The 19,331-nt window shown below is 40.8% G+C and overlaps 1 long non-coding RNA gene across 2 annotated transcripts in view; it reads right to left on the bottom strand.

Moving 5' to 3' along the window:
• Positions 1–1,823: 1,823 nt before the first annotated feature.
• The window catches only part of LOC120219703, a 40,335-nt gene continuing 22,827 nt past the window's right edge, over positions 1,824–19,331 (bottom strand). Inside the window, exons 2-3 of one of the 2 annotated variants that reach the window (XR_005525369.1) lie at positions 3,978–4,162; positions 1,824–1,904 (exon numbers count right to left, since the gene is read on the bottom strand). This is a non-coding gene — a long non-coding RNA (uncharacterized LOC120219703). The remainder of the gene's footprint in view (positions 1,905–3,977; positions 4,163–19,331) is intronic. The other variant, XR_005525370.1, reaches the window with a different exon arrangement.

The raw sequence follows: 19,331 nt of genomic DNA, 5'->3' as shown, positions 1-19,331 counted from the left end.
TCACAATGACCACTCCAGCCACCACCTCCCTGGCAGCCATCTTGTGTGATGTGCTCTGACCTCTAGGCCACAGCTGGTTGAGGAAAGGGCAGTCATCTGATCCAGGCCAGAGTTCCTTTTTCTATAATTTGGAATTAGGAGAGAGAGGCCGAAAATCAGCTGACTTTCCTTCTTCAGAGAGCTGGACATGTAAAGGGTAAGTGAGGTTGAGCTGTGGGCAACAGACTCAAGAGAGGCCAGTGCACAGGCAAAGATAAGGAGCCAGTCAGTGTGCACGGAGAAGCAGTGTGGACTCACGGCCAAAGCAGCGGCCCAACTTTCCAGGTCTTTGTGTCAGAATGTCTCCAAGACCCCATTGACAAGACACCTCTGTATTCCTATAACATGTTTCTCATTTTAGCTTAAGTTAGCATGAACCGATTTCTGGTACTTGGAACCAGAAAGGTACATCTACCTAGTATAGCCACCAGGTCATACACAAACTCAGATTAATCAACCCTGAAGCATTAACAGAGAAAATTCTCTTTCCAGAGGAAATCCTACCATTAGATTTGAGGGCATCTGAGGAATTTTTTCTAGGTAGAATTTTTGGAGCTCACTTCAATTTAATCACAGAAAACTTTACTGTTAAATATCATCAGCTTCATTACAGTCATTTGGATCATAGTCCAGCTGTTTCTTTATGGACATATAACTTCATGTAAATTGGATTTCCCTGTAGGAGATTGAGATTATTCTAACTTTTCCTCGAGTGATAGAATGAGCTGCAAATTGATAAAAATTATCCTTATGAGGTTTACCAATAATAATTACAAGGAATATTTTCCAACATGGCATATTACATTGGAGTGTATGCAAATAAAGCCTTTATTTAAATTTTTAAAGAGTTGCAATTACCTAATGATACAACAACATAGTATTGTTTTGATAATATTTTCATTTTCTAAAATGCCTTTACAACTGCATCTTAAAGAACTTAAGAAAGTGAAGAAAATTAGATTTCCATAAGTGTAAAATATGTGGTAGAGTGGTTAATTTCAAGTTTTCAGGAAAGGGAAACTTTAGAAACTCTCTATATAAGAGCTACGTGCTAGAATCCTAATTGCTACATGATCTAAAAACTGGAAACAACCTAAATGTCCAACAATAGGGTGTTGGTTAAGTATGCCACAGAAATCTAGGTAGTTATTAAAAATGATGTATGCTTATAATTGTTGATGTAGAACTATATTCCCTGGGGGAAAAAAACAGGTTATGAAGTGCCATATTTCAATCCCCTTTTTTATAAAATAAGTAAATAAATAATACTGTATGAATCTGGAGTTTCAAATGATGTATGCCAAAATGTAAACGCTTTTCTCAGGGTAAAGGAAATACAAGTAAATTATTTGAATTTCTATATTTTTGTATTATCTGTTTTCTTAAAACAATGTACACTTATTACTTCCATAATTAGAACCAATAGTAGTATTATTTTTATTTTAAAAAATCTCAGGGCGCCTAGGTGGTTCAGTTGGTTGGGTGTCTGACTTCAGCTCAGGTCATGATCTCACAGTTCGTGGGTTTGAGCCCCACATCAGGCTCTGTGTTGACAGCTAGCTCAGAGCCTGGAGACTGCTTCGGATTCTGTGTCTCCCTCTCTCTCTGACCCTCCCCTGCTCACGCTGTCTCTCTCTCTCTCTCTCTCAGAAATAAATAAAACATTAAAAAAATGTTTTTAATAATAAAAAAAAACTCAAGTTCAAGGGTAGAGTCCAAGAGTTTTGATGTAGAAGGAACATTAAAGTCTTACCTAATCCAACTTCCCCAACTTCCTACTGCCAGGGCTCTCCCACTGCCTCACAACTCAGCATCTGCCGCCATCCCTTTGGTTCTGCTCTGTAACAACTCAGTCCGTTTAAGCTCTGCTCCAAAGGAAAGATAAAGGAAAGATGATGCCTTTGAAATATTAAACCAAAGTAATTTTTATTCCCCATAAGTGGTGCTGTCCTATGACCCCTCACTCGTTGAATCAATGAGCTTGACTACTTCAGGGAAAGGCTGAATACTTAAGTAGAACAAAGTCATTACTCAGCTTAGAGTGTCAAACTAAATTTCGTAAGTTCACAGCAAGATAATTCCAGGCTTTGTTAAGAGAAAAAAGGGTTTTGCCTAAATTCAAAAAGTTTTCTTTTTCAGCATTTAAAGAGCAAAGCTCAGGGGTCTTAGCACAGAACTTCATGCAGCTTGGGTCTTCACACTGGTGTGTGTGTACTTCTGAGAGCCCACGAAGATTTGCTAAGGGATGTGTGGTCGCTGGGCATTTCAAGGGAACAGTCTTCAGAATGGCTCACTTCCCTGTGTATTATTTCCTAAAATTCACCTGCTTTCAGAATTTGTAGATTAATCTGCTTTTTCTAAGCATCCTCCTTCTTTATGAAAGAAAATCATACATCTCATTATCCAGAATCCTAAGGGTACAACAACCTTTGGGTCACCAAGTGCCTGGACAGTTGGAAACTGCATGCCCCCAAGGGAGGGATCTCTGGGAGCAGGACCGGGTAAGCTCCCAGGAAAATGCTGAGGGCCATGGGGGCCTTATTTCATCCAGGGTGTCTCGTCATGCCTGGCTAAGTGCCTCATCTATTTCTCTCTGTTTCTATGGATTAGAATTCAGAAGTGATATGGTTGTCATGAGGACTTACATTGAAACATTGATTTAAATTGAGAAATAAAATCTAGACCTGTCCTGACGGAAAGTATGGTGGATTTGGCTGACTGGCTACATAACTGAAGCTGACTTTCCCAGTTACGGTTCTGTGTGGTTATTTTCCATGTGTTGAATGAGCAAAATCTAATGTTCTAAGGTTTTAACAAAAATGTATTTAGATCATACGTACAACATAAAATACATCAGAGATAACATCTTTTGTTACTATTAAATGGAGATAAAAATGTTCAGATGTCAACCTAAAAATTTGGAAGTTTTAGAGAATTCTTTGAGGGTGTGAGAGGAAAAAGTTTGCTAAACAATAGTGCAGGGAGGCAGGGTAAGATGGGAATCCATTTGGGGTTAGACGGGAAGTGAAGGTGAGGTGAAGGGCAAGAGGTCATCTGTCAGTGTGGGAGCTCCCTCTTCCACCCCCGCCTTGGGGCAAACCTTAATATCCAAGAGCCCATGGGAAGTAGGAAGTACTTGGAATAAACAGATAAATTTGAGAGAATCCAAAGCACAAGGACCTATTTCTTACCTCCCAAGACAGTAGCTCAGGAAAACCTCAAGCATCTTAGCCCACATGAAGTAACTCCGGCACAGTGGAAATGGTGGTAAAATATCCTTAAAAGAGAAATCACTGAGAGACCACCAGCCCTGACTCCCTGTGGCAGTCACATGATGTGAAAGAAATTCCCACAACCCTACAAGACCCACTGAGGGGTATACAAGGTGACTAGGAGTTAGAGGAAGGTGGCCCTCCCCCCTTCTCCTTTCTGGGCCCTGATATCATCCAGGAAGAAGAAAGGAGGTCAGATGCTGAAGGAAACCTGAAGGAGGCAATTCTTTTTTTTTAAGTTTATTTATTTTTAGAGAGAAAGAGAGTAAGCACAGTCGGGTAGGGGTAGAGAGAGAGGGAGAGAGAATCCCAAGCAGGCTCCATGCTGTCAGCGCAGAGCCCGACATGGGGCTCAAACTCCTGAATCATAAGATCATGACCTGAGCCGAGATTAAGAGTTGGACGCTTAAACGACTAAGTCACCCAGGCGCCCCAAGGAGGCAGTTTTACACCAGGTGTAGGACTCCTACCTCGTATCCGTGAGTCACCAAATAATTTACACAGGTAACAGCTTTTTCATTAGAGCAATATATATAGTTATTGAGTTTTATAGCTTGAAGGAACTTGAGAGATTGTTGGCCCTTTGCTCTCATTTGACAAATACGGAAAATAAAGCCCTGAGTGATAATGAGCTGGTATCAGAAGTGGTGATTCCCATTGGCTCACCTTAAGACTGAGTCTTTGGTAGTCCTTTATGGCACCAGCCTTCCAATGCTTTTTAGAACATCCATTCTCCGCACTCAGTTTGGATGCTCTGCAATGTGTTCAGAATACCTTCAGTTTGGCGGAGCTGCTGATATCTGCAGAGTAGGCAGGAACACCAGACATTTTACACTAGTGTATAACTGTTCCTGAAGAGAACAAGGGTGAAATGAACTTCGTAAACATTGGTATTAGGAATCATGAAACCACTTCATTGTAGGACTGGTCAAGAGAACCTTCTGCAATTCTGGAAATGTTCTATATTGGCACTGTCCAATTTTGTGGCCACTGGCTGTGAAGGCTTTTGAGCACTGGAAACATGGCTAGTATTACTGAGGAACTGAATTTTAAATTTTATTCAATTTTAATTAATTTTAACTTATACATGAATAATCACATGTGGCTAGCAGATTCTGTATTGGACAGTAAAGCTCTAGAATATTCATAAAAATGAGGTTCCTCTTCTTTTTCATCACAATTATCAGGAAATTGGTTGGAGCCTTTCATTTTTGGCCTATATAACAGTGTTTGCCTCAGAGCTTTTACCTCCCTGTCTTGAGGAGATAATATTTTTATATTATGCCGGAACAACAGTCATTCTCTGAAAGATCAAACATGTTTCTTTGAGGGTCCAAGTTTGAGAATAAATCTTAGTCACTAAACCATGATTTTCAAAATTAAATTCAGCTTTAAGGGCTTTAACTTCTAAGTAATGTTTCCCTAATTCCCCTACATTTTCAGGTGACATTGTGTCTTCAGTACTACTATCTATTGCTGCATAACAATTTATCCCAGAACTTTGTGGCTTAAAACATCAACATAGTCATTATCACAAGTTTCTGAGGATCTGGAACCAGGGCACAGCTTAGCTGGGTTCCTTGGCTCAGAGTCTCTCAAGAGGCTGCAGGACTATAGTCATCTCGAAGCTTGACCAAGGGAAGATGCACCTCCAGACGCCCTCCTACAGCTGTGGGCAGGCCTCAGGCCCTGGCTGACGGTTGACTGGAGGCATCAATTCCTTGCCATGCAAGGGTATTACTCACAACATGGCAGCTGGCTGGTGGCCGCTCCCCACTCCTTGCCACATGGGCCTCTACACAGAGCAGATCACAACATGGCATCTTATTTCATCAGAGAGAAAGCCAGAACAGCCAAAGAAAGAATGGGAGCAAAAAGCCTGCTCTTTTGTAACCCAATCTCAGAAGTGATGTCCCATCACTTTGCTGTATATTGTTAGAAGTGAGTCATTAGGTACAGCCCGCCCTCCAGGTGAAGGAATCAGACAAAGGGGTGGACACCAGACAGGAATCATTGAGAATAATGTGAGAAGCTGATTCCCACACCTACTTTAAAGAAGGCTCTTTTTCTTGCTGGTCTAGTCAATCCTAATCTTCACTTCAGCGTCAGCTCTACCCAGAGTCAGAACATGGGTGTGTCCAAGGTCACCCACCTAGCAAGTGGGGGAACTAGACCTAGAATCCAAGTGTCCTAAGTTCCTGATCAGTCCTCTACATGGAGCCCCACAATGTCAAGCAAAAATATTTTTACTTTAAAACACAGACACTAAGGTTTCTAAACAGAAGAGTGCTATGACAGAAGTGATTTTTAAAGAAGACTTTAGTATGATGTAAAGCAGATTGGAGAGGGAAAGACTGGAAATTACATTAATTCCAATTTATTTACACTAAGCATATTTATGGCTGACAGTTTTGTAGTTTGTGATTATAAAGACATCCCGTGTGTTTTCGTAAGTCCTAATAAAATGGTCCTTGAAAGACTTATTTGGGCCAAAAATATATCAAGTAAAATGCTACATTGGAAGGTATATGACCAAGTTTTATAATACACAATATTTTCACATGTGCACATTGAAATAAACTCTAAATGTTATCTCCGGTGAATTTCCACAGATGATGTTTTCTACTAACAGGAAGCTCCCAGGAGAGTCAGGACTCAAAAACCCTGACAGAAGATACTGTAGTCTGTAGAATATTTTAAAGTACTATCCTAATAAGACTCTACCTCCAGCCATGACAATAACACACAAATGTGTATTTAAATGAGTAGAATGGTGTGGAAAAGTCTCCTATTCATCCATCAAAAGTCACCCTCTCCATCTTCTTTTAATAGTAAATTTTCTAAGGTTTAGCTGGACACATTGCCTTGTCAAGACTACATTTCCCAGCCTCCTTTACAGTTAGGCACAGTAGACAGAGTTCTGACCAATGGGTATGAGTAGAAGTGATCATTTCTGGTTGTGTCCTTAACTGGGAAATGTATGTGCTCCTCTTACTCCTTCTCCCCTCCTGACTGGGTGGTACTCAGATGTGATGACAGGAAATGGGAGTTGTCGGAGGCGAAAGCTTCCATAACAGCCTTGAACTATTTACCTCTAGAAATTTCCGGGGCAGTTAAAATTTTCTTTCTTGCCTTACTACCTGTGTTTTGGAGTCTCCATATTAGAGAAGTTTAAACTATAACTTAACTACTACAATAACTATCCACCTTTCCTTTATCTTGGTTTTCTACTTAAAGTAATGACAGACACCCAGACAAAAGTGATAAGGAAAAGGGATGTATTGGGCCATAGTAAATTCTTGTTATCCTCTCTACTTACCTGGGAAGCTACCAGGATCATAACGGTAATAACAAACTCCTAATCATTCTTGCTATTTGACTTTACTCCCTCTCTTCATTAGCAAATAATTAAAGAAGCAATAATATTACAAGCTCAGACTTACTAATGAGCCAAGGGTGCCTTTAAGTTTCCCTTTCTCAGGGCTGACCAGGGTCAGGGACTAGAGATCTATACAGTTTGGGATTGCTAAATGTTTAACACTGGCTTCCTAGGGAAAAACAAGCCCCAGTTGGTGGGTTTGCCAAATTCCATGGTGTAAATACTTCCACCATGGCTGATTTGAAGCTAGGAATATGAGAAGAAATGGTCACATCTGCACCTTGCAAAGTAATACTAGCTGGCTCCAGAGCACTGGGCTCCATCTATCTGTTGCCTCAATCTGGGACCACCCCCTGATTTCCTTACGCTCTGGAGGAGGATGCTACATTTACAGTGCTATGCACTAGGAACAGCAAAGACAACGTGGGGTGTGGCTCTGATGCCCTCGGAACTGCAACTGGGGCCTGACCTTCATCTGATTTATGATGCTCCTGCAGTAACATTTCATCTTTTTGGTTCCAGTCAGTGTTTGGTAAACTTGATGACACACTGGAAACACTGGGGAGCTTTAAAAACTAGCAATGCCTGGGCTCTAGTCTTCGAGAGTCTGGTTCAATTGATCTGGGCCTGGAGTGTAAAATGCAGATATTTCAATGTGCAGCTAAGGTTGAGAACGGCTGGTTTAAAGTAGTAGACTCTTTCTTTACATAGACCCCTTATTTATCCCTTGTTTGCTTTTGGCATAAAAAGGAAAAGTCAAACTAGATAGCCTGGAAAAAAGGGAAGAGGTCAATGGCAAGGCCAGGACCATTTTCTTAGTGAAAGAAAAACCTGAGCAGAAGAGGTCTGTGTTCTGCCTCCTCTATGGGTCCTAGAAAGAACCTTAAATATTACTTTTCTGCACCCTTAAAAAACACACACACACAAATGAGCCTTCATTTTTAATTAAAAATGTAAGTAACCATAGGAAATGCTGAAATCCTAGGAAGCTGTTATAGATCACTGAGTAATCTCTTTATGTTTTGAATTTATATAACAAACTCGTAGCTTCATTGTGAAATCTGGTTCAATTTCTTTCCATCCACATTAGAAGTAGATGCTAAATTTCCTGCTATTTAGAAGTCAGCAGACAACTAGGTTGTGTAGTTTTTGACCACTAAGTTAACCTCTGCAGTAAGTTATGATGAGAATTTTAACAAATTGATAGAATTGCTAGTTTACTAATGCATCATCCTTCATGAAGTATTATTTCATACAATCATCACTACACATCTATATGTACATACACAGACAATACAAGCAGGACACGAAGAATCTGTTGAGCCCAGCACCCGATCAATAGAGGGGCAGCATGTGATGGCGGAAGAACACAGGAACAGGAAGTCTGGGGGTCAGCTTGACACTGCTCATGTCTCATGCAGTTTCCTGAGTCATAAAAATGAGCACATAGAACAGGCTGACTTTGGCTTCTTCACCTTTAAAAAATATTTTTTTAACATTTATTTATTTTGAGAGAGAGAGACAGACAGAGCATGAGCAGGGGAGGAGCAGAGAGAGAGGGAGACACAGAATCCAAAGCAGGCTCCAGGCTCTGAGCTGTCAGTACAGAGCCTGACCAGGGGCTCAAACCCATGAGCAAGATAATGAATGACCTGAGCCAAAGTTGGACACTCAACCGGCCAAGCCACCCAGGCGCCCCAAGGTCTCTTCAACTTGAATATTTTGATAAGGTATCCTGAGACTGCAATCTATCAGAGTGTCGATCAACCACACAGGTTCAAAGAACCACATAGGTTCTTTCCAGTAGGTTTGGCTGACATCGACAAACTCTGAGAATGCGTGTCTATGTCTAGGGCTTTTCTGTCCTGAGTTTATATTCATCCTGAATCAGATATCGCAAATAAATTTCATCTCCAGGTCCAGTCCATTCGACCAGTAACGATCTCCCAAAGCACTGTGTGGAGAAGGCTTCTGAAGCCAGGTGTAGACTCGGTGGGAGTTAAGAGTGCCGTGAGAAATGAAGATTGTCTTGTGTCTGAAAGGGGTAAAACAGCAATACAGCCATGCCATGTGCTATCTGTGCTCCTAATCTTTTCATTTAGATCAGTGTTTTCTTCACCTCCCGCCAGGTACTTTGGAAGTGAAATGAACTTTGGGACTCTGTACTCTTGCCACCTTCCGCTTGGGAAATTTAGTCCATTATCAAAGTGGGAAAGGATCTGAAAGTAATTCAACCCAAACACTTGGCTACTTACTGAGTCTTTGACAAGCAGCTTCAATTTAGGTAAAATCTTTATAATAACCAAACAACCAGCAGTTGATTCACTTCAACAACTGATTTATTTAAAGAAAAAAAGACGTTATTTAATATTGTTTTGACTAAAACAAAAAAAAAAATGCTTTTTGATTCTTTGGCTTTTAAGCTGGTCCCATTAGACACAGTCTGAAAGATAACAGAAATCGTGACCTTCCCCTCTCCCACCTCCTTAGCCTGGGTGGCAGCAGTTTTCTCTTCATGCTGTGTGACACCACAGCATGATCTGAAAAGTAATTAACTACTTTAGAAGTTAATCCAGCATATACTTTGAAGCAGAAGCAATTCCATTCCTAATAGTTGCTTGGCAGATTGATTCTTACTTCTGGCTCTCCAAACTGTATGTAGTAATTGCCCCAGAATTTACAAATCATCTGGGGAATTCCTTCTTCCACATCTAGGGTACAAACAGCTAATGACTTTGACATGTAATGTGTGTGTGTGTGTGTGTGCATGCACGTGCATGTGTGTGTGTTGTGGAGGAAAGGGTTCTGCTGCTTTCTAAGCAATGCCTTGAAAATCACTGTAATGATAAGAAATTTGTCTCTTCTTACTGTAAAGACCTGAACAACCCTTACTTGACCGGATTGAAAAACTGCTTCAAAACTAGTAAATTGATCACATGTAGAGACAAATCTTTACGGGGTAGGTCTTCTCAGATGGATGTGCTCTCACTTGGGTACTCTGGTTATAGAGCTACCTGCTTTTCTGTTGGTTTTGGTGGTGCTGTTACTGGTTGAAGAACAGTGCTGTGAATCTTCAGAGCAACAACTCAGTCACTTTGTAAACTACCCACTCATCTCTGGATCAAAAGATCTTACTTGAGGGGCACCTGGGTGGCTCAGTTGGTTAAGCGTCCAACTTTGGCTCAGGTCATGATCTCACAGTTTGTGATTTCGAGCCCCACTTGGGGCTCTGTGCTGACAGTGCAGAGCCTGAATCCTGTTTCGGATTCTGTGTGTGCGTGTGTGTGTCTCTCTCTCTCTGCCCTCCTCCCTTGCTCGTACTCTGTCTCTCTCTCTCACTCTCTCAAAAATATATAAACATTTAAAAACAATTTAATCTTATTTGAACACTGCCCTCATATGCTGACTTCATTTTATGCCCATGTTGATTAGATCATCAGACTACCCTTCCTAAACTTGCTAAATTCCCTGTGATTGGGGAAGAAGCTCAGACCCTCTTCCAGTTGTTTCCATCTCCAATTTTACAGTCTTCTGTAGTACTTGACACCCAAAGAAGGCCTCACTGCACACTCTCTGAATTAACTATCCTGATGGTTGTGTTTAGTTTATATTAGTTATTTACACTCTCTCCCTCTTCAAGAACTGAAGATGGTTCAGTTGGGGTTTTTGGCTATTATCAGTTATCCATCAGTCAATACAAATCCTTGAGCTGTCAGGTAGACTGCGATATCTTAAAAGGTTTGAAATATTAAATGTAATTGAACTAGTAAATTATTCCCAAACCGGGGGTGAATTTCCGGTTTGGGGATAATTAAAGGAATCTGTAAGAAAACAGAAAACTCAGGCCTTGCTCTCAGGTTGGCTGCAGTTTGGCTGGAGACAAGACTGATGTGCATGAGACACCATGTATAACATGAGGCATTTGACTGCAATGCCTAATGGCATGCTGTAAGTTAGAAGGGAGGATGATCTCTGAGGATTGGTTAATGAGTGAAGGCTTCAGAGGTTAGGTAAACTGAGTCAGGTATTAAAGGGGAACAAGATTTGGAAAGGCAAAAGGAGAGAGCAGACATTCTGAGAGAGAGGTTGACAAGGGCAAATGCATGGTGAGAAAAGCCAGGATGGCAGGGAGGTGGTCAGCCAGGGCTTTGGAATACTGTGGTAATTATGTAAACTTGATGGATAGGGGTCCAATGACAGTGGGGCTTTAGAGCTACATCGAAAGGTCTGTGGTTAGTGCAATAGAAAATAAGGAGCCCCTGAAGGATTTTGACCTAGGGAGTAACATTATAGAATATTTTCAGATGCTATTTCTGACAGTGTGCACAGGATGTCAGAAGACTGGGAATAAGGCAGCCGAATTGACTTAGCAGTGAAGGAAAACAGGACATTCTGACTATAGTGGAGGCAATGGAGACAGAGCCAAGAGATAATTCAAAAGAAATTTCAACCAGTCTTGGTATCTGGCTAGATGTGGGATAAGGATGGAGTAGGTCAAGGGTAAATTTGAAGGTAGGTGAGAGTTGGGGTCGGGGGTTCAATGACAGAACCCAGGGAGTCAGAGGAACTGTCTGAATTTGTGGGATTTGAAACGACAGGGAGCAGGGTGAGGAGGTGACTCTGTAGGAGGTTGATTTGAGAAAGTAATGAAACTTTATTTCAAAACCTGAGTCTAAGTCATTTAATGTCAGTAACAAGGAGAATGGTACCTGACTCACATGGCTACAGAACTGATGAACTGTGTTAAGAATGTGAAAGTGTTTTGTAAAGTGCTACCCAAATGTACGCCTTCAGCATTTTATACCTGTGCATCTTCTCCCCGGCTGCATATTGCTAAAGAGAATGCACAACTGTGGTTCATAGATTTCATGCTGGTGTGTTTCGAGATCTATCATTTCTGCTGACAGAGGCCTTAGCAGTGAACCAGGTAAGAGATGACGAGGAGCATCTGGCCCAGGGCAGTGACCACACAGGTAGAACTCAGTGGACTTCTATGCTTTTCAGGAAGAAGAATTGATTGGATGTGGGAAATGAGTAAGAGGGAGGAGTCTAGGATGACATCCAGGCTTCTGGTATGGGCAACTGACAGACTGTAGTTTAAATCACTGAGGAAGAAAACGTGGGAGGAGGGGCACACTTGATCAGGGAGGAATATCATAAATTTACTCTGGACACTGTGGTGGGCAGAATAATGCCCCACCCGAAGGAGTCTACATCCTAATTCCCAGAACCTGTGAACGTGTTACCTTTTACAGAAAAGGGACTTTGCAGGTGTGATTAAAGAATTTGTGATGAGATTATCCTAGACTGTCTGGGGGGACCCAATGTCCTTCTGAGTGAAAGAAAGAGGCAGGAAAGTGAGAGAGCAGAGGGATGTGAGAAAGATGGGCCACTGCTGGCTTTAAAGAGGGAGGGGGCTGCAAGCCAAGGAATGTGGGTGGCTTCTAAAGGCTGGAAAAGGTAAGAAATGGCTTCTCACCTTGCACTTCCCAAATGAATGCAGCCCTCCTGCCGAAACCTTAATTTTAGCCAAGTGAAACCTATGTTGGACTCCTGACCTTTGGAACTGTAAAATAATAAATTCTGTGGTTTTAAGCCACTAAGTCTGTGGGAATTTTTACAGCATCCACGGGAACTAACATAAACACATTTGAGGTATGTAAGAGTCATCTAAGTAGAGATCTAGGAGAGTTTTACATAGAGGTCTGGGATGGAATTACAGATTTGCCTATAATTAGTCATCACCACATGTCATATATATGTACATGTTAACATATCTGAAATTAGGGTGTGTCTTACAATTGATAATATCTTAAATTGTTGTCAGGCAACAGATGTGTCATCTGTGCATGTCCAGGTGGCCGGACTTAGACAAATATTACCTCTGGACACTCCAGTCAACAAAACACAAAGACTATTTGAGAAAGATATGTGAGTCTTATTGTTGTCTAAAGAATAAGTTTTGGTAAGATCATAAAGGGCCAATATTAAAATTTTCAGAATGGGTGTCGATGACTTCGAGGAAATTCTTAGGGACATTACTAATTCTTTTAAGCAATGCTGACTTATTAATATTCATGATAGAACAAGCGACAGAATTATGATAGAAAAATAAGGATGAATTTCAGTCAAAAAAGTAGCTCTGAGGAGCTGGATTCTGAAACATTTTAAATAATACATTAACCAATATATTGTGCTTACATTTCCTTTTTATACATGCACAAAAGTCTAAAAGAACTTTTTAAAAGTTATGAAATGAAATTTTAACTGATGAGAGAGCATCATGTCAACCTAATTAACACCATACTTCTGTATTCATAAAATAATGGTGAATCTTATTGAATGGAATCTTAAACTTGACAGTCTTTACGGCTCTAGAGATGGGTGAAATGGTTCAGAAAATATAGAATAATAAGAGTGGAAGATTCATGGGAAAAATCTCAGAAATATTACTACCAGGTAATTTGAAAATATGTATCTCAAGCCATAAAAATATTTATACTCCTTACTCCCATTTTGGATAATTCATCCCCAGAAAGTCCTCCAAAAGAATAAAAAAATTAGACAATGGAAGGTTATTTCCATGAGGCATGGATGACAGTATCAGAAGCTGGACTATGACCCCGAGTCCCAGCCCTCTGACATTGGCAAATACACCATGCCTCACGCCAAGTGGGAAACCCACTTCATAGTTATTCAGAATATAGTAGTGGCTTTCATTCACTCAAAAGAATTTTATTCACATTTTAGAGATGACAATTATGAATAAAAAGAATAATAAGTAGCAACATGGAAAAAAGAAAAATACAATACTGAACATTACTACTGGTGAAACTTCATAAAAATATATATTAATATTGAAAATGATCATAGTTGTATAGGGAATGGGATTATGAGTGACTGTTTTCTCTATAATTTGAATTTTGTGAGGCATTATGTTATTTTATAATCATAATAGAAGCAGAAGAAAACATGATTTGAACAACTGTAGTTTATGAAATAAAGCCATCAATCCAACTTCATAAAAAATATATAATCTACTAAACTATAAAATAATTAATAGAAACTTAATGACAAGTGACTATTCAAGGTCTGATCTGAGTAAATGATGGTTTAAAATGGACTCATAAAGCCCCGAAGCAGAATAACTCATTTATTTTCATGTTGTTTTATTAGAAGTAAATTTGTTACCAATACAGTGGTCCTTGCAAAATCCAAAATAGATTTTTAAATTTATTTTTATTATTTATGATTTTTTTAATGTTTATTTGTTTTTGAGAGAGAGAGAAAGACAGTATAAGCAGGGAAGGGGAAAAGAGAGAGAGAGGGAAACACAAAATTGAAAGCAGGCTCCAGGCTCCAAGCTGTCAGCACAGAGCCCAACACAATCTCAAACTCATGAACCCTGAGATCATGACCTGAGCCAAAGCTGGATGCTCAACTGACTGAGTGACCCAGGTGCCCCATAAAACAGGTTTTTTAAATATTTATATATTTTGAGAGAGACTGAGTACAAGCAGGGGAGGGGCAGAGGGACAAAGAGAGAACCTTAAGCAAACTCCACGCTTAGCCCAGTGCCTGATGCCGGACTCGATCCCCCAACCGTGAGATCACAACAAAAGCCACAATCAAGAGTCAGGTATAGGGCACCTGGGTGGCTCAGTCGGTTGAACATCTGACTTTGGCTCTGGTCATGATCTCACAGGTCACAAGTTCAAGCCCCACAGAGAGAAGGCTCTGTGTGGGGAGCCTAGAGCCTGCTTTAGATTTTGTGCCTCCCTTTCTCCCTGCCCCTCCCCGACTCACGCTGTGTCTCTCTGTCTCAACAATAAATAAACTTAAAAAAAAAAAAAGTTGGTGCTTAACCAACAGAGCCACCCAGGCACCCCCAAAATAGATTTTTATGTACTACTTAGTAACATTCTTGACATTTTCAAAGATCTCAAAGGATTTTCACATATAATAAGCTTTTCTAACCTAAAAACTGGATAGTAATTATCAGCCCCGTTGTATGGTAGAAGAATTGGTAAAGACCTGTCCAAGATAACCCACTGTCTAAATATTCAAGTGAAAAATATCATTAGCCTTTTGCTGCTTAATTGATAACAAGTATCCAGCATTCTGTACTCATCAAGCACTGCTGAATAGTACTTCTCCAGCTATGTGAAGCCTTCAACTAGATATCAAGGACCCCCTCTCCTACATTTAGAATTATTCTCTTCATCAATGCATCAAATTTTTCTCTACCTTCTTAAATTGAACACAATTTTGCCTTTCAAAATGGAGAATTCATTAAAATGAATGCTCAACAATTATATACTAACTTATTTGCAGTGACAACTTCTTAGATTATTTAAATTTATAGTAATTTTTATGGAAAATGGCCCAAGATATATTCTTATCGTTTGCATTCCTGAATAACTATTCCAGAATATATATGTGTATGTACACTCATAGACCCAGGTGCACATACATGCATCCACACAAATATACAAAGACATAGAGATCCATCCTGGCAAGCCTGCCTCCTTTCTTACTGCTCCCTCTCAACTTCTTCTAATTTGTCTTGGACATAAAAATAGTAAGCAAATTTGTTTAAAATGTGTGTAGTGTGTAGAACAAGAATTTAAAAGTTTGAGTTGGGTACTTTTATATATGTAAAGTTATAAGCATTGGCATAAAGCTAGTTAGAGGCCCTTTTTAAAAATTTTTTAAAATGTTCATTTATTTTTGAGAGAGAGGGAAAGAGAGCGTGAGTGGGGGAAGGGCAGAGAGAGCAGGGGAGGGGCAGAGACAGAGGGAGACAGAGAATCCGAAGCAGGCTCTAGGCTCTGAGCTGTCAGCACAGAGCCCCACATGGGTCTCGAACCCACAAACTGTGACAGCCGAAGCAGATGCTTAACTGACTGAGCCATCAAGGAGCCCCTAGAGGCTCTTTTCTTTTTTTTAATGTTTATTTCTTTTTGAGAGAAAGAGAAAGAGTGCAAGTGGAGAAAGAGCAGGGAGAAAGGGGGACACAGAATCCGAAGCAGGCTCCACACTCTGAGCTGTCAGCACAGAGTCCGATGTGGGGCTCGAACTCACAAACGGTGAAATCATGATCTGAGCCAAAGTTGGACTCTCATTTGACTGAGCCACCCAGGTGCTCCAGAGAGGCTCTTTTAGGGAGAGATGAGATGGTTGGAAAAAGAAGCCCCAGGGGGCACTTGGGTGGGTTAGTCGGTTAAACGTCCGACTTTCGCTTGGGTCATGATCTCGCGGTTCGTGGGTTCAAGCCCCGCATCGGGCTCTGTGCTGACTGCCAGCTCAGAGCCTGGAGCCTGCTTCCAATTCTGTGTCTCCCTCTCTCTCTGACCCTCCCCTGCTCACGCTGTCTCTCTCTCTCTCTCCTAGAAATAAATAAAAATATTAAAAAAAAAAAAAAAAAAAGAAGAAGCCCCAGGCAAGGAAAGGTTGAGAAATAGTCATTTACTGGGGACCTTGTGTTTTATGCCTCACTCCTTGATCTCTAAAAACTTCCTGTATTCACCTGAAAGTATCCACCCCTCCATCCACATAGTTATAATGGGAAAACAAAGGCCTGCCTGGCACTGTGATCTCCTCTCTTCATAGGATCATGAATGTCCAGCACAGGAGTAGGCACATGCCTGAAGACTGGCCATTCATTTTCTTCCCTGGACATTTGAAATTAGAAGGCAAGGAGGGAAGGCGGGAGAAAGATCAGTCTCTCTCTAAGTGCCCGTCCCATCAAATGAAAATTCTGAGAACTGTTACAAGTCATAATTTCCATCACACAGACAAAAACAGAGAAGGCAGTAAGAGAGGATGGTGTAGACTCATGGAAAAAAGAAACAAAAGAGGGCTGGACAGCTTCTAAGAGCCTGGATCTAGTGCCTCCCTGAGGTCCAGCTAAATCTTTGTCCTTGAGTCTTACATATACTAGTGGTGACTTTCACAATATTTAACAAGGGCATAGGAAAAAATAATTCGAGACAGGGTCAGATGGCTGCTACCCATTCCTGGATTTCGGCTGACCTTCCTGGCACTACCCCTTTTGTTACAGGCCACAGAATCCTGAGGAATCCCCAGGAGATAAACTGGGGTGGCTGAGGCAGTGAGGAGGCCTTTGGGGGTCTGTCTCAGAGCAACATAAACAGAGCATTTTAGAATGCAAATAACCAGCATCACCATATACATACAACCAACTGGAGCGCCTGAGTGGCTCGGTCAGTTAAGCGTCCTACTTCGGCTCCGGTCATGATCTCAGGGTTCCTGAGTTTGAGCCCTGCATGGGGCTCTGTGCTGACAGCTCAGAGCCTGCAGCCTGCTTCAGATTCTGTCTCCCTCTCTCTCTGCCCCTCCACTGCTCACACTCTGTCCCTCTCTCTCAAAAATAAAAAATAAAAACATTTAAAAAAAATACAACCAACTGTATATCAGCCTTGTCTGGGTCCTTATTAAAAAAAAGTTGCTTTTTCACTTCAGCTAGTTTGAGCGGTTTATTCACAACTGTAAGTCTAAAAAAATGGTGATTTGCGCTGTATCATGCTTTGCCATCTATTTTGCTGACTGAATTTGATGGTAACTTCATCAAGCCTTAGGGGCTAGAACAAACTTTGAAGTAATTTTGTTCAGTCTCCCACCCAAATTTACTTTTTATTCAAATAATTTAGCAGAAGGAAGAAAAAACTCTGCGCTGTTTAATTTAATCAAGGAACAAGAAATAAACCCACTAATTAATTTTGTTCTTAGTATAATGTAATACATGATCATTGCAGAAATTTTTTTTTAATCTAGATTTAAAAACCACTTATCCAACCATTGGTAAAAAATCTGTTAGCACTTTTATTTGTGTAGCCTTCTTTATATGCCTCTCTAGACTTCCTAGTTTTTGTAAGAATAGTTTTTCATTGCAACCACCCCTTCCTTCATATATTAAGCTCTTTCTTTCCATAAAACCTAGATTTTTAAATCTCTTGTCCTGTATTTCATTTCTTGGTGTTTAGGCATTGGGGGAAGGGAGGAGGACAGATCTTCAGAGTTCTTCGAGGTACAAGGTTTATGTAGCTCTTTGCTCCCTGCGCACAGTGCAGATCCCAGGAGAGCAGGGTTGACCTTATTTCCAGGCAGAATTATTCATGTCACCACTTTTACTTTGGAAGCTGCTTAGCAAGTCATGTCTGACTGTATGAGAAAGGATGAATTTACACATTCAGCAGCAGGTGCACTGAAGTCAACGAAGTCCATTATTTAATCTCCAGTATTAGCTCCCGAATTGCAAAATGGGAGGAAGACAAATGAGTTATGAAACCTCATATATCACTTAGCTTCCTTACTTTTATCCATTGGGAAGTAAAGTCTTTTCAACTAAGAAAAGCTGTTTGCATTTAATCACTTGGACTTATATCTAGTGTATTTTTTAAGTTGACGCAAATTGTTGGCGTTAAAGAAGATCTGCCAGGCCAAGTAAAGTGACCAGCCAGCACATGGGGACAGATCCCCCATGATGCGGCAGACATGGAGAGACCTGAGAATTCAAATGGCCACAAAGGAATAGCCAGGGACACTGAAAGTAAAGACCAGCAGTTAAGCAATGTGAGGCTGGGCAGAGCTGTGTTCCTAGAAGCCCAATAGAAGGAGATAAGAAAAACTATTGCCATCTTGGTCCACATGGATACAGTGCAATGCCCAAAATAATGCAGTGGTTCTCCTGAACTCCAGGTTCATCATCATCTGTTTGGATCTGGTGCTAAGTTCTACAGACCACTTTTGAAGAGAGACATTGGCAATTTAAAGCATATCCATCAGTAAAACAAGCCAGAGGCAAAAAGGCATATAAGGAGGTTTTAAAGTAACAGGTATGATTCATTTGAAGAAAAGACTGAAAAAGAGGATGTTACTCTCTTTATAAATTTGAAAGCACTTAAATGTCTATCAAAAGGAAAACATGTAAATATATTATGCCATGTCTGTATTAGGGGACTCTATACAGCCATTAAGAATCTTGTGGCGCCTGGGTGGCTCAGGCGGTTGAGCATCCGACTTCAGCTCAGGTCATGATCTCACTGCTTGTGGGTTCGAGCCCCACATCGGGCTCTGTGCTGACAGCTCAGAGCCTGGAGCCTGCTTCAGATGTTGTGTCTCCCCCTCTCTCTGCCCCTCCCATGCTCATGCTCTGTCTCTCTCTGTTTCTCAATAGTACATAAATGTTAACAACAACAACAAAATTTTTTAAATCTCATATTCGGGGCGCCTGCATGGCTCAGTCATTTAAGCAACCAACTTCGACTCGGGTCATAATCTCATGGTTCATGAGTTCAAGCCCCACGTCGGTCTCTGTGCTGACAGCTCAGACCCTGGAGCCTGCTTCAGATTCCGTGTCTCCCTTTCTCTCTGCCCCTCCCCTTCTCTCTCTGCTCCTCCCCTGCTCACGCTCTGTCTCCCTCTCAAAAATAAATAAACATTAAAAATACTTGTTTTAATAAATGAAATTTTTCTTCTTTAATGTTTGTGAATTTTCTACAAAAAATATGACTTCTGTATTCATATTAAAACCAATAAATATATATATAAAAGAAAGAGAAAGAGGAACCAGAAGTCTGGAATGGTGAGGTGGAGGGGGATATGTGAGCATGTGTGTG

Source organism: Hyaena hyaena, unplaced genomic scaffold (assembly GCF_003009895.1).
Source record: "Hyaena hyaena isolate Hyena2069 unplaced genomic scaffold, ASM300989v1 scaffold_639, whole genome shotgun sequence".
NCBI lineage: Eukaryota > Metazoa > Chordata > Mammalia > Carnivora > Hyaenidae > Hyaena > Hyaena hyaena.
The sequence above is the reverse complement of the archived record's forward strand: the minus strand, read 5'-3'. Positions and strand labels throughout refer to the sequence as shown.